At 46.8% G+C, this 12,164-nt stretch overlaps 1 protein-coding gene across 1 annotated transcript in view; it reads left to right on the forward strand.

The window, feature by feature from the left end:
* Positions 1-12,164, forward strand: part of VANGL1 (VANGL planar cell polarity protein 1) — a 31,840-nt gene that overhangs the window by 6,494 nt on the left and 13,182 nt on the right. The window lies entirely within an intron of this gene.

Here is a 12,164-nt window from a genome sequence, read left to right on the forward strand (position 1 = left end):
CTCCCAGCAGTTCAGGCATTTAGGAATCATATCTTTAATGAGTACTGGGGCACATGTAGGCGCTTTTTTTGGTAGCGCTATGCTGCTCCTGGTTTGGTTTTGTAGCATGATGCTCTTTTTGTCATAGGTGTGGATCAGTTTGCTGGGTCAGATGTATCTGGGAGTGTTTGGGAGCTGTGCAGTATCTGTAGGTATGACACATACATGCCTGCTTCCACCTTCCTGCTGGGGTTAATGCTTCCCTCAGCAAAGGTACAAGAAAGGACAGGTGTCTCAGTCTCTGTAGTTCCCATGTCCTGTGAAGCTCTCTAGAAATCTCTTAGTTCCTGTGCCCTGTGAAGCTAGCAGCTGAGCTCTGAAGATGATTCCCCAGGCTGTATGTGCGCTTAAACATCTGTTCTGCTTATCCTGTCCAGACCCCTATGGCATGTGTATCTATTGCAGATGGAGAGATTAGTGTCTGCTGGTTTAAGTGGATGTAGGAACAGTCTCCTGCAGCCATTAGCTTAGCAATGGAATTGCTTTGAAGCAGATTTAGTGGTTGAAGCTCAAGTCTGGGAGTTGACTCCTGGATGTTGTTTCTGGCTTAATGGAAGAACTCAAGGCCTTTTGGGTGAACTAGGTCTGGACTCTGCTGTATTTTTCTTCTCTGTTAAATGTGAAGGAGAGCCCCTTTCTGTAATGGAAGTGCTCCCATTGACTTAATGAAAGGTCACCTTCAGGGTTTAAAAAAATGAACTAATCTCTGTTGGTTTTCTTGTGAAACCATTTTTTTTTCTTTTTTTTTTAAACTTAAAAATTCCTTTTTGGTAAGTGACAGATGCAGCATAGCCTTTAAGACTAGGGAGATGGAGAGATGACTACCGAAGAGTTGCCCTGTGCCACAGCTTTGTGCCTTGAGGTGTGCCAGGGCAGTTCTCTCATAAGTGAATTCTGCACAGAAAGTTCAGTACATGTATGTATGTACCTATATATACAAACACAGTGTGCAGGCTTGGTTTGAGAGAGTTTGCTGGTTGCTTTGTGGTAGATTGTAGGTTTGTGTTCAGGGGAATTAAGATCCTATGCCTGCCAAAGTCTGGCTTTAACTATGTAAGTAATCTTGCCATTGGAGGCAAAGAATTTGCTCAAGAATCAAGGCCTAAATATTTAATAGCACATGTGTTAGAAACAGTGTTCTCTCCAATACTCTCTCTGCAGCAAGGTTTTGAAATGTCTTGGGTGATGCGAGGGCAGCAAAGAGTTGTAAAACCTAGGGTGAAAATTGAGATGTATGAAAATTAATTTGTTGGCAAGCTGATTGCAATTTTGTTTGGTGTGTTGAATCCAAACCATACAGCATGTAGATGCTTCAGTGTCTTGTGTTACAGGAGAGTCTCATTAAGCGTGTCTAATAATGGTAAACTAGTGTTGCTTTTTCCTTAATTTCTGACAGATGAGTATAATGTGTATTGACACGTGTTTTGAAGCCTGTGTGTCTTTCCATCTTTACTAATGTAAAGGTAAAACTGTGTAGGTTTGATCAGTGGCCAAGTGTCTCCCAGCTAAGGGAGAGTTCATTTTCTCTCTCTCTCTCTCTCTCTCTCTCTCCCCACCAAAAACCCCCCCCAAGCAACAGGGAGAGTTACTTGCATGTAAATGGTAAGATCTGCTGGTCTTGTTATGGAGTGTGGCCCCAACGTGACAAACACTCTAAGAAGTTTATGTAGCTGGTATTTCCTTCAGCTTCTAAAGGCTTAGGATTGTGGGATGTTCATGTAAAACACGAGAAATTTGGGAACTTTTGAACATCTTTGCAGCATAATTTGCAGAGTTTCCATAAAGGTCTTGACATGCTTGTCGGTGAAATGTCAGTCAGGGTCACAGGGGGCTGCCTTCTGCCTCTGGTTGGCTCTCTGGCTGAGGCATGGGGCCGGAGTGGGAGGTCTGTCGATGGGAAAATGTGGAGACATGCAAGGGCAGTTTGAATTATTCAGGAAGACTGGAGAAGCAGCCTTGTGGGTGTGCTGGAGAGGTGGTTGTAGCTATGATGGAGCATGCATATACTACTTGTTGCTGCCTCTGGGCTCTCCATTTGCCACTGTGCATGCTTGCTCACCCCAGCACTTTTAAATGGATCTTAGATAGGTTGTGGGCTGCCACCTGGAAGGAGGAAGCATGCTTTAACAGGTATAGCAGTCTGGCTGCCTCCTGAAATCAAAACCTTGCTGCCTCAGTCCAGCCTTTTGTCCTCTTCATGCTCACAGACATCTTAGAAGTTTTGCTCCCTGGCTGTCCATGGAGTCTGTCTTCCTCAACAGTCCGGTGTGCTCCGGAGAAGCTGGTGGCAAGAAGGCTCTTGAGACATCTTATCTTGTTCAGTGTTGCTTCTTGGAGTAGCTCTGGATTTTCCACAGGAAAATTGTTGATATCAACCTTTTTAATCCAAGGTGGAAGCTTTCAAATTCTAGGTCTTTTCTGATGAGGCAGAGGGAGGTGCTATATAAGTATGAGGAAAACAGGCTTCCTGGGGGGAAGGGAAGAAAACAATAGCTCAGCCACCCTTCTGGAAAACCATGGTTTTGCCAGGCAGGGTACAGACAGGATTTTCCACCCTCCCTGGCTCCAGATGCAGCAAAGAAGCTGAAAGTGCTGAGTTAGGTATTCCACTCCACCCCTGAGGGCCCTAGGTCCAGGAGGGTAAGCATATTTGGGAGTAGTTCCCCAAATTCATATTATAATCAACCTATTAATAGGCTGACTTGGTCCCACCCCCAGCACTTTGGCTGTAACTTTTCTTCTGGGAGACTTGACTGCCAAAACGAGCGTTCCCTTTGGCATCGATTCAGGAGCTTGGCGAGGAGGGAAAAATTACATTGGAGCCCCAATGAATGTGGTGCCAAGTCTCAGCTCACTGACTGCTCTGCTGCTCCTGGTAGGAAGAGTTGCCACGCAGAGGGAATGCTTTATGGCGGTACATATGGGTAAAGAGCAGGGAATAGAGTAGGTGCAAGAAAGGTCAAGCCTGGGAAAATGAGAGAGGTTGGGTGGGGATGCTGGCGAGACTTTTGAAAGCAACAACAAAGGGAAACAAAAGTGGGGGAGGACCACAGTAGATAACTTCTCAGTTGGAAGGCTGATAGTTTTGTGAGCTGAGGCTTGGATTTGCAGCTGAGGCTTTGGTTTGTCCCTACGGGTAGGGACACTGATGGCATCTGTCATCCACAGTTCAGTACCTTCTGGATGGCTCAGAAACTACGTAGGAAGGATCTTGCTGGAGAAACCCCTCCTTTTCTGTAGTTAGGGTGCTAAACGTATTCCCTTCCTCTCCAGTGAATACACTTTCCCCACCCTAGAGCTTTGCTAGTCTAGACAGCTCAAGAAAATGAATGGCTTCAAACACATGTGGTAATTACTGACCTTAGACTGAATGTTGGGCTCCAGTATAGTCTTGGTTTTTCTGAGGTTAGAAATGTCTGAGAGTGAGTCTTTCTCCTCCTTTTTCTCAGCCTTGCAGTAGGGATATGAGGAGCAGGGCCATGATAGTTTGTCATGTGTTGGGCTGTATGAAGTACTGAGAGCTTCAGTCTGTTTTTCTGTCCTTCCTGGCACGGGCTTGCCTGTATGAACCAGCTGGCTAGGAATCTAGTGGGGAGGCCTCCGTACGCCTTTGGAATCAGGGTACAGCTTTTGCAGACGGCTGTGAGCTAACTGATGTTCTCTGTCCATCGAAGCAAGAGAAGCTTAGTACTCAGAAATAGCAGCTCTGTATGGAAAAAGTTTGTTAGAGCATTGCCTGTACCTGTGTTACCCATCTGCATTTGGATGGATGTTTGCTGAACTGCGGTTTAAAAATCCAGGAAGGGAGCAGCTGCTTCCTCAAAACAAGTACCTGTCTCTGAAGAGCCTGTACCTTCCCTACAGGAACTATCAATATCTTACTGAGAAATCTTGTGGCTTGCACATGGTCACAAAACAAACTAGATGCATACATGTTTTGTGGAAGGGGAAAACATTCAGCCTGTCTCCCAGCTGAACTGGAGGCAGCAGAGTAGCTGTTTCTTAGGTGGTGCGTGAGCCCTTACCTTTAATACAAACCAGAACTGAAACAGAATTGCATGGTGGAAGCTGATACCACTTTTGACCCAGCTGCTTTGGGTCGGCAGTCTTGTATGTATTGAACCTGTTGGTTATAAAACTGATCTCTAGGCTGTCAGTATTTACTGCTCTAATCTGATGAGCACTCTCTTGCCTGTATCCCTTGGTGCCACTGGGGTCGTGTTCTCTAGTGAGGGAGTGCGTAGAGGGCTAAGGAGTGGGAATAAGCTTCTTCATACTCTAGACTGCATTTGTAAGCCTCACAATCTGATCTTTCAACAATGAGGTGTTGCTCAAATATGCCTGCCCTTATCAAGGGTGAAATTTTCCTAATGAAGAACACCTGGTCAGCATTTCAACTGTACAGAGTGCTCTTACCTGTAGTTGTGTCAACACTTCTCTGTAGGTTATGCTGTCCTAAAATCTCCCTACCCCCCAAAAGGAAAGCTTCCATGGCATACAGACACCTTTGTTTCTGTTTCTAGCATGGTGAAATATATCAGCTTAACCATGGGTTTAGGAAACTGGATCACTTGCCTGAGGCAAGAGCTGCTGAAATCTTGGTGTTTTCTGGTGAAAGAACTTCATAAAGTGCGTCCAATTGCATTGCTTGTTCCTAGTGTGACTGATCCCGTACACTTGTGGGCTATTTCTGTTTCCAGTTAGGTGGTCAGAAGTGGGACTGCAGAACAAGCATCGGTGCACATGGGTGCAATGCTGTACCTGCCCAGCTAAATCCTGCTGGAGGCACTCTGGGCTTGTGCGCTCTTCCTTCTACGCTGTGTGCAGTTTGCTTGGTCTGCATTCCCAGGGACTAGAAGAATTACACTGACCCTCCTTTCTCCTTGGGGTTTCTTTAACCCTCACCATCTTCCATAGTGATAAACACTGTGATGAAAGAGATTGCGCTGGTGAGGTTTTATCTTGTTCTGTAGCAAAACATCTTATTAACTGTCTTGCTGCCTTGATTACAAGAGCTTCTTAGAACAGCATGTTCCACAGACTAGCGACTTTGCAGAGCAGCTCTGTCGCCAGAACCTCGAGCCTGTGTGAAATTAGCCTCGTTCCTGAATGCATTTTTTCTGTCCTGAAATCTGTACAAGGCACGCTGATGAGCATTTGTATGACTGTCCCTCCCTCCCGTCCATCGCCAAACCTGACGAGCACCAGCATTAAATAGTCTCTCCTCCCAAGAAGTTTTGGGATAGCAGGCTAAATGGTGTTAACTGCATCTGCAAGTGTGAAGCTCCTGAAGAAGCTGAGCTGTCTGCTCCAGACCAGCTTCTTTAGCACTAACTGAGAGGTGTCAGACTGGTGACCTCCAAGGCAGTGTCTTTGCAGCAGCACTTCACGTAACTGGGTGTTTACAACAACCTTTTTGCAACCCATCCTCTCCGCAGCTGGGCTGCTTCTCAATGCTCCCATTCCTGAGCTTGCAGAACTCTCTGTCCACAGTTGTGTGGCATGGGCAGTTGAGCATTAACACCCTTCAAATACCCCATGCCATGGAGTAGGGAAGGAAGCTCTGACTTGGGGCTGAACTAATAATGACTTAATGAGAAAAGACTTCCAACCGCATTCTTAGTCATTCTTAGTCACAGGCCATACCTTTCCCCCTCCTGCCTGTGTCTGCTGCCTCGCCTCCAGGAGGATGGTGCCGCAGAAAGCGGTTCACCTGATTGCTCATGCTGTGAGGGTACCTGTGGAATTGCAGAAGGGAGTTTTCTGGTAGCCTGTGAAAAAAACTGTGTGCTGCTGCCTGCTGAGCAGGGAGCAGTCTCCTTTGATGCTCCAGATGAGTTATGGGAACGGTACCTTGTTCTGTTTTACGAGGCTCTGTCTGATGGTGCATGGGGTGTGTTGTCAGTAAAGACCAGATAGGACATCTTACTTGGGTCAGAGCAACACCTCATTAAGAAGATGTTTGTTTGTGACAGTAGGGAACAGAAGACTCCAGGAGTGCCAGGTGCTTCTCATTAGAGGGGAGGGGAAGGTCTAAGATGGACTGTCAGTATCTGCATGCACAATTCATCTGGGAGTTTCTGATGTGGTAAAGCCTGTCTCCAAAGCCTGGGAAGGCTCTGCTTTTCTGAAAGGAACGTGTTTTCCTAGCCTCTTGCCTTTCTGCATATACTTTTCTTGATCTTTGATCACCCCCACCGCCCCTTGCGCACACATCACCTCTCCTCTCCTTTTCACCAGAAGGAACATGGAGTTGAGTGTACTAGACCAGAGCCCAGGTACCAGTCGTATTGCGCTCCTGCAAATGCACCAGGCAGCGATGGCGAGTGGTGCAGGGTGATTGTTATACCCTGGAGCTGTCTCACATTTTTGGAATACTTAATACTTTAAAAGCTTACAAGCCTACTTGTAAGTGAAGGGCCTGCTGTCAATCATTAATCCCCCTGGCTACTACGGTATTACTTGCTCCCTGATGGGGAGCTGCTAGGCTTCGTCCTTCTGAAAGAGATGGTGTGGAGGAAATGCCATTGGTTTCATCTGAAGGGATTTCCCTTCGTGTTGGTTTGTCTTTCAAAATCAACACTGCCCAGAAATACAAGAACAGCATGCACTCCAGCCTACCCTGTACTTAAGGGGTTTGTCATGTAATTTCTTTTCCCCTGCTGTCAGTGCCCTCCAAATCGCCTGTGTGTACCACCCACGGAGACAGATGGTCTCCCTAAGCTGCTGAACAAATTTTGTGGCTGTGAAGATACTTTTATCTTCAAATGCTGCAAAAAAAATCCACCCCCTCAACCTTTGACATCCATTTCTTGTGGTGAATGATGAAATACAAATATTCTGCAAAGGAGTGAGCTGTGCGCCCTTTAGGGAAAGGAGGAGGCTCACTTTTTGTTAAAAGTGCAAGAAACTGGGAATTTACAGTTCTCGTACAGCACAACCAAGTAATATGTCCAAGAAGACTGGAAGCTAATTCCTGACCCTACCCCGAAGGAATAAGGAAGAGTTAATAGGGAGCTGGGTGGTAATAAAAGAATTTTTTTTTTTTTCCTTCACAAAACTGGGGGCAGTATTTTCGCTTATAACTTGATTCCCCTTCCAGCACTCGCTCCTATTAAATGAACCTCTGTGCTTAAATTCCCTTTGTGCAGTTTAGGTCAAGTAAGGACCTCAGCTGACAGTTTGGGGAGAGCTATTCCCCAGCTGACAGCAAAACAGGCTCCCGGCACAGCAGTAAGGACCTTAGCTGCGGTTCGGGGGCTGACAACTCTGGCTTGCGCTCACGAAGTCTTGGCAGAGGGTTGCCTGCATCCTTGTTGGGGCTGGATTTTTGATGCTCGGCTCAGAACTGCACACCATGTCCCTGCAGCCCCAGCATTGTTTGTAGGGTTGCTGGGTGCTGGCTTTAAAATGAGGCGGCTCTTGCTTTTGCGAAGCCTGCTGGGGTGGAGCTGGGTGGGGGATGCCCTGTGGTGGAGGGATGCTGTTCAGGGAGGGCTGGGCTGTAGTTCGAGAGTTGATATTCCTCTGTGTGCAAGGGTCTGCTAGCGGGTAGAGTTGATGCTGCCTCTTCAGGCCTGTCCGTGTAGGCTTGCAGGGAAGTAATGCTCCAAGGTATTGTGAGAGAAATTCTAGAAGAAGTCACAGCTCTTGTATTGACTCAAATGGCAAACTTCATTCAAAGTCTGGCTATGTTAATCCTGTCCCCTGCTGGGGATCAAGTAAGAGGTGGTCCTCTTTCCTGAGAGGACCCTACCAGGCTGCCGTTGGAACAAGAGCTGAATACTGCTGTTTCATGGCAGCATTTAAATGTGAAGTCCTATTACAGCACTGGAGTTTTGCTGCCAGTTGAAGCTTTGAACACTTTCTTTCTGTTCTTTCCTTAGAATTAAAGTTGCATTTCTTAGCCTTCACTTAAAACCCCCACCCCACCCTTAGTTACTTCATAACTAGTAATGTAACTTGAAGAATTCCTTGTCTAAAGACTGTGGCCTTATTTGATGCATGATCAGGCTTTAAATATCTTTTGAAAATGTAGACTCTTACAAACTTCTTGCCATACCTGCAAGTTCCTGCATATTTTTTTTTCTTTTGAGGCTCAGACCAATCAGAGGTATAGCATACATGTATATTGGGAAGAGGAAATGCATCGCTGTCATGGATTATGCTACTCCCAGGGACTGGAACTGGTAATTCAGGGTACCGTGTATTGCCAGCTGCTGCAAGGTTCCTAGGTGCTTGAGCGAGGCACAGGCTAGAGTTGGAGGCTAATGGGTGCGCCGGAGCTCAGGGCCCTGGGGAGTCTGGTATTTCATCCCTTACGTGGCTGCACTAAGTGCCCGTTTCACTCTTGCATGCAGGGTAAGCTCTTGGTCTTGCTCCCAACTCCTGTGTTCAGAAGGTAAAGCACACCTTGGTGTCGTCCTGTCCCCCCGACTTGTTTGAAACTCCTTAAATCCTAAATATAACCTCAAGTGGGTAGAAACTTTTTGAAAGAGGTTAAGCCTCCCCCATAAGTGCTCGGTACACCCCTCAATTACATAAATGTTTGATCATAGATTCACATCACTTCTTGAACTAATGCTGCTGCAAAAAAATATTCTGTCAACTGTCTGATCCTTCCTCACCCCTCCCAAAGAAATCTTGTCTGGTTGCACAAGGATCTGAATGGTGGAACTGGTAATTTATCTCTATATATTATCTATATAGTTTGTGTGTCTGTCTGTCTTCCTGGATTATTTAGCGCAGCTCAATTCCTGTGGTCTTTTTAGCTGCCTTTATGGTGCTTAAAGGTTACAAAGACTTGTGGTGGCAGAAGAAAGGTGTGATGGGGACAACATCCTCTCATGGTGGTGATGTTTCACTGAAAGCAGTCCTGCTGCTGCGTGCATGAGGAGATAGGTTGCACACATGCATTGCTGCAGTCTGCCTGCAGAGCAGGAGCAGTCCTTGTGATGCATGGCTGTCTACAAATGTGTGCTCCTCTGCTGAGCTTGGGGAAAGGAGAGCATCAAGTCCTTGCTTCTCCTCCCCTACCCAGCAGGCCTACAGGAGACCAGTTGTGGCCCAAACATGAGGGACAAATCTCATGTCCCAGGCCACATCAGTCAAGGTGCAGAGCCGGACATGGTGTACCCCATGGCAGTTCAGTGTTGTGGGCTTAGTGTAGAGTCAGATCATCAGTTTTGAGACAGGACTTTAAACTATTATCTTGAGTCATGCGGGTTTCCTTCCATGGGGCTCATTGGCCTCAGTAGTCTGCTCAGCTATGGAGATGTTAACCATAAGATCGACTTCAGTAGTGTCCCTGACTCTCTCAAATCGGTCATGTGTTGAGTTGGGTGCGGACAAGTGGAGCCTGCTTGGGCTGCTGGCAGCTGGGTGCAACATCCGCAGATGCCCGGGGAAGCCGGCTTGCCCTTCTCTGTTGGCACCTGTGTCTGTCTGGTGTGCCTGTATCTACCATGCTGTGGGGACATCTCGGCAGCAGCTTCCTCCCATCGTCTTTTCACTTAAGTTGTCCCCTTTGTGCTCTTCTCTCGCTGCCCGCCTTCCCAACCTGCCAGTTTGCTCAATAGATAAAGGAAATCTTTCACAGCTTTAGGTTTGCTTCACTGTGAGCAGACGGTAGTTGTTTGGGTTTTTTTCTCCTAAATAAGCAAGTTAGTATTCTCACTAGCTCCCTTGAGGATACCCCACCACTTTGCAAAACTGTGGCGTGGAGGCAGACTGCTTGGTGTGCTGGCAGTGCGCTTGCAAAACCCATTTCTGAGCTCTAGCGTGTGGATCCAGTAGCTGCTGCTCTCCAGATCCTATTCAACTACTACTGGCTCCTGAGGGTGCTGGGTAGAGCTTGTGGTGTGGATGTCTGGCCAGGCGTTGGTTCGGTTCACTGTGGGTGCCTGAGACATGGTGGATACATGGCTGGGCACGGGCAGCTCCTTTGCTGTCATCTTTTTTCTCTGTGTTGAGCAGACCCTGGGGCAATGAGCTGCTAGTAGCAAGGGCTCGCTCTCTGCTTGATGAGAAGGTAGCGCCTTCGCCTGTTTGTGTTACATATGATCAAAGGGAAGTGAGTCTCTCTAGTTTGAGGGCTGTTGGGGCATCTGCGTGTGGTTATTGGTGTCTGAGGAACTGGTTCAAATCCAGCCCAAGCTGTTAGTGCCTGAAAGCTGCTGTTGTCCACTGGCTAGTCTGCAAGTATACTGTTTGGATTTAGTGGTTCTGCTAGGTATCTGCATGGTGAGTAAGTGTTGAAAACAACCCCCCACACACACTGTTCGTCTTGGAGAGGCGGTCTTGGCGTAGGAGGATGTGAGTGGTTTGCTTTGGAGCCTGCTCTCTGGGCAGCTGGCTTCCTCAGCTTTCTGGGGGAGAGGTTTGTCATGCCGCATGCTCAGGCTTTCACAAGCTTCTCTTTCAGATGCAGCCCCTGAAGCTGCTCTTGTTGTACGCTCATGTACCCGTCCCAATGGATGGGCTGAGGTAATCGGAGCAACGTACCTTTGCCGCATGTTAACAAACTCCCCTTTGCTATTCTGTGAGGGGGCTGGAAGATAGCCTTTCTGGTTACCTAGGCTGACCCCTTGCAATAATGCATCCTAGAATTGCATACGGTGAACCTGGGAAGAAGCTTAGCCTCAGCAACAGCTTAAGTCTTTCCTTTCTTGTGAAAAGAGTTCCCTGCCTCCCATAGGAAGCTCTTTTGGTGCTCCGGGACCTCCATTGTTTCTAAAACTCACATTAGGCTTTTGCAGCTTATTTCTTTTTTCATTTTGTATCTGTTGAATGGGATGGCAGGGGTAACAAGTGTCCCTATGATCTTTGCCTCCCTTGGCACTGTATACCATGAAAAGATGTTCACTGTGTTACTGAGGAAGAGAAGTGTGGTGCTGTCACAGTATCTGACCTCAATACAGTCACTGTCTTTTCATGGTAAATCATATTATTGGACCATTTGGACCACTCTTTGAGTGAGAAGATTGTGCTCTCCTCTACTCCTCGCTATATATTACCACTAGTGTCTTGTGTTTTTTTCCTGGCTAATTATACTAGCTGCCACCTTCAGCTGTTGGAAGTAGAACCGAGGGCAGTGCGGCTGTTGGGAAAGGGTTCATCGAAATTTGAAGTTCTACCAGTAAAGGTGACTGGGAAAAACATTCAGCCCATGTGCTGGTACCCTGAAGATGAGTTAACTTCCTGAAGTATCAGGCTGCAAAGTTTCTCAGAAGGAGAATTGCAATTGGAGCATGCCTGTGGGTTTACTGGGGTTTTATAGCTGCTTGCTAAAACTTAGCACTCTCTACTTCTGTAGCAGCATCTTCTGAGTACTGGCCTGGGAATACTTTTATAGGGTTCTTCAGGGAGGCTTAAATAAGTAGCTTGTTTGGGTCGTATGACATAAAGGAGTGAATTTTTTTCTCAAGTTTGGTCATGCCTTCCTGTAAAATCCTCTATTTTGAAAGCTCTCGTTTCCATACTCACAGTTTCTCCTCCAAATAAAAAGATTAGAACGTAACAGCGACATTAGTAGTAGACTTGCAGGGGTCCTTTCCTTTGTCCTCCATATTGGAGGGTTTTGGCTAGGCTGCTATTGAGGAAAACAAACAAAAAATCCAACCTGAAAATGAATCCTACTTTCCTACTTTCTTTTCATTCAGAAAATCTGTACATTGTTATCCCTTCTGCATCAGCGGCAAACTACTGTATTGGTCAGCTGGTATGTTGATTCTGGTTTTTGTCTCAAGAAAGATGAGACTTGGTATAGAGTGTGTGTGTGTGTGTGTTGGAGAGCACTGCATCTTGGACCATGCAGGGCAGAAAAGGGGAGATCTATGGCTAGAAGCCAGGCTGGTGCTCTCCTTAAACTTACAACATTCATGTGACAGTTGTTCAGATGCCCAGTGTTGAGGGTATGGACGCACACTTAAATTCCTGGTTTTTTATTTTTTTATTTTTTTTTAAAAAAGGCTGGCAGGGGAGAGAACAGATGGGGACTGGTTGCTGCAAAACTGTGGGACCAACTCTGTGTGTGTGTTTGGGCTCCATACAAATCGCACCATTAACGGATGGATGTTCACTTCCTTGGGGGCAGCAGCCATGCTGCCATCACAGTGACAACCTGT

Source organism: Fulmarus glacialis, unplaced genomic scaffold (assembly GCF_000690835.1).
Source record: "Fulmarus glacialis isolate BGI_N327 unplaced genomic scaffold, ASM69083v1 scaffold23051, whole genome shotgun sequence".
In the NCBI taxonomy this organism is placed as follows: Eukaryota; Metazoa; Chordata; class Aves; order Procellariiformes; family Procellariidae; genus Fulmarus; species Fulmarus glacialis.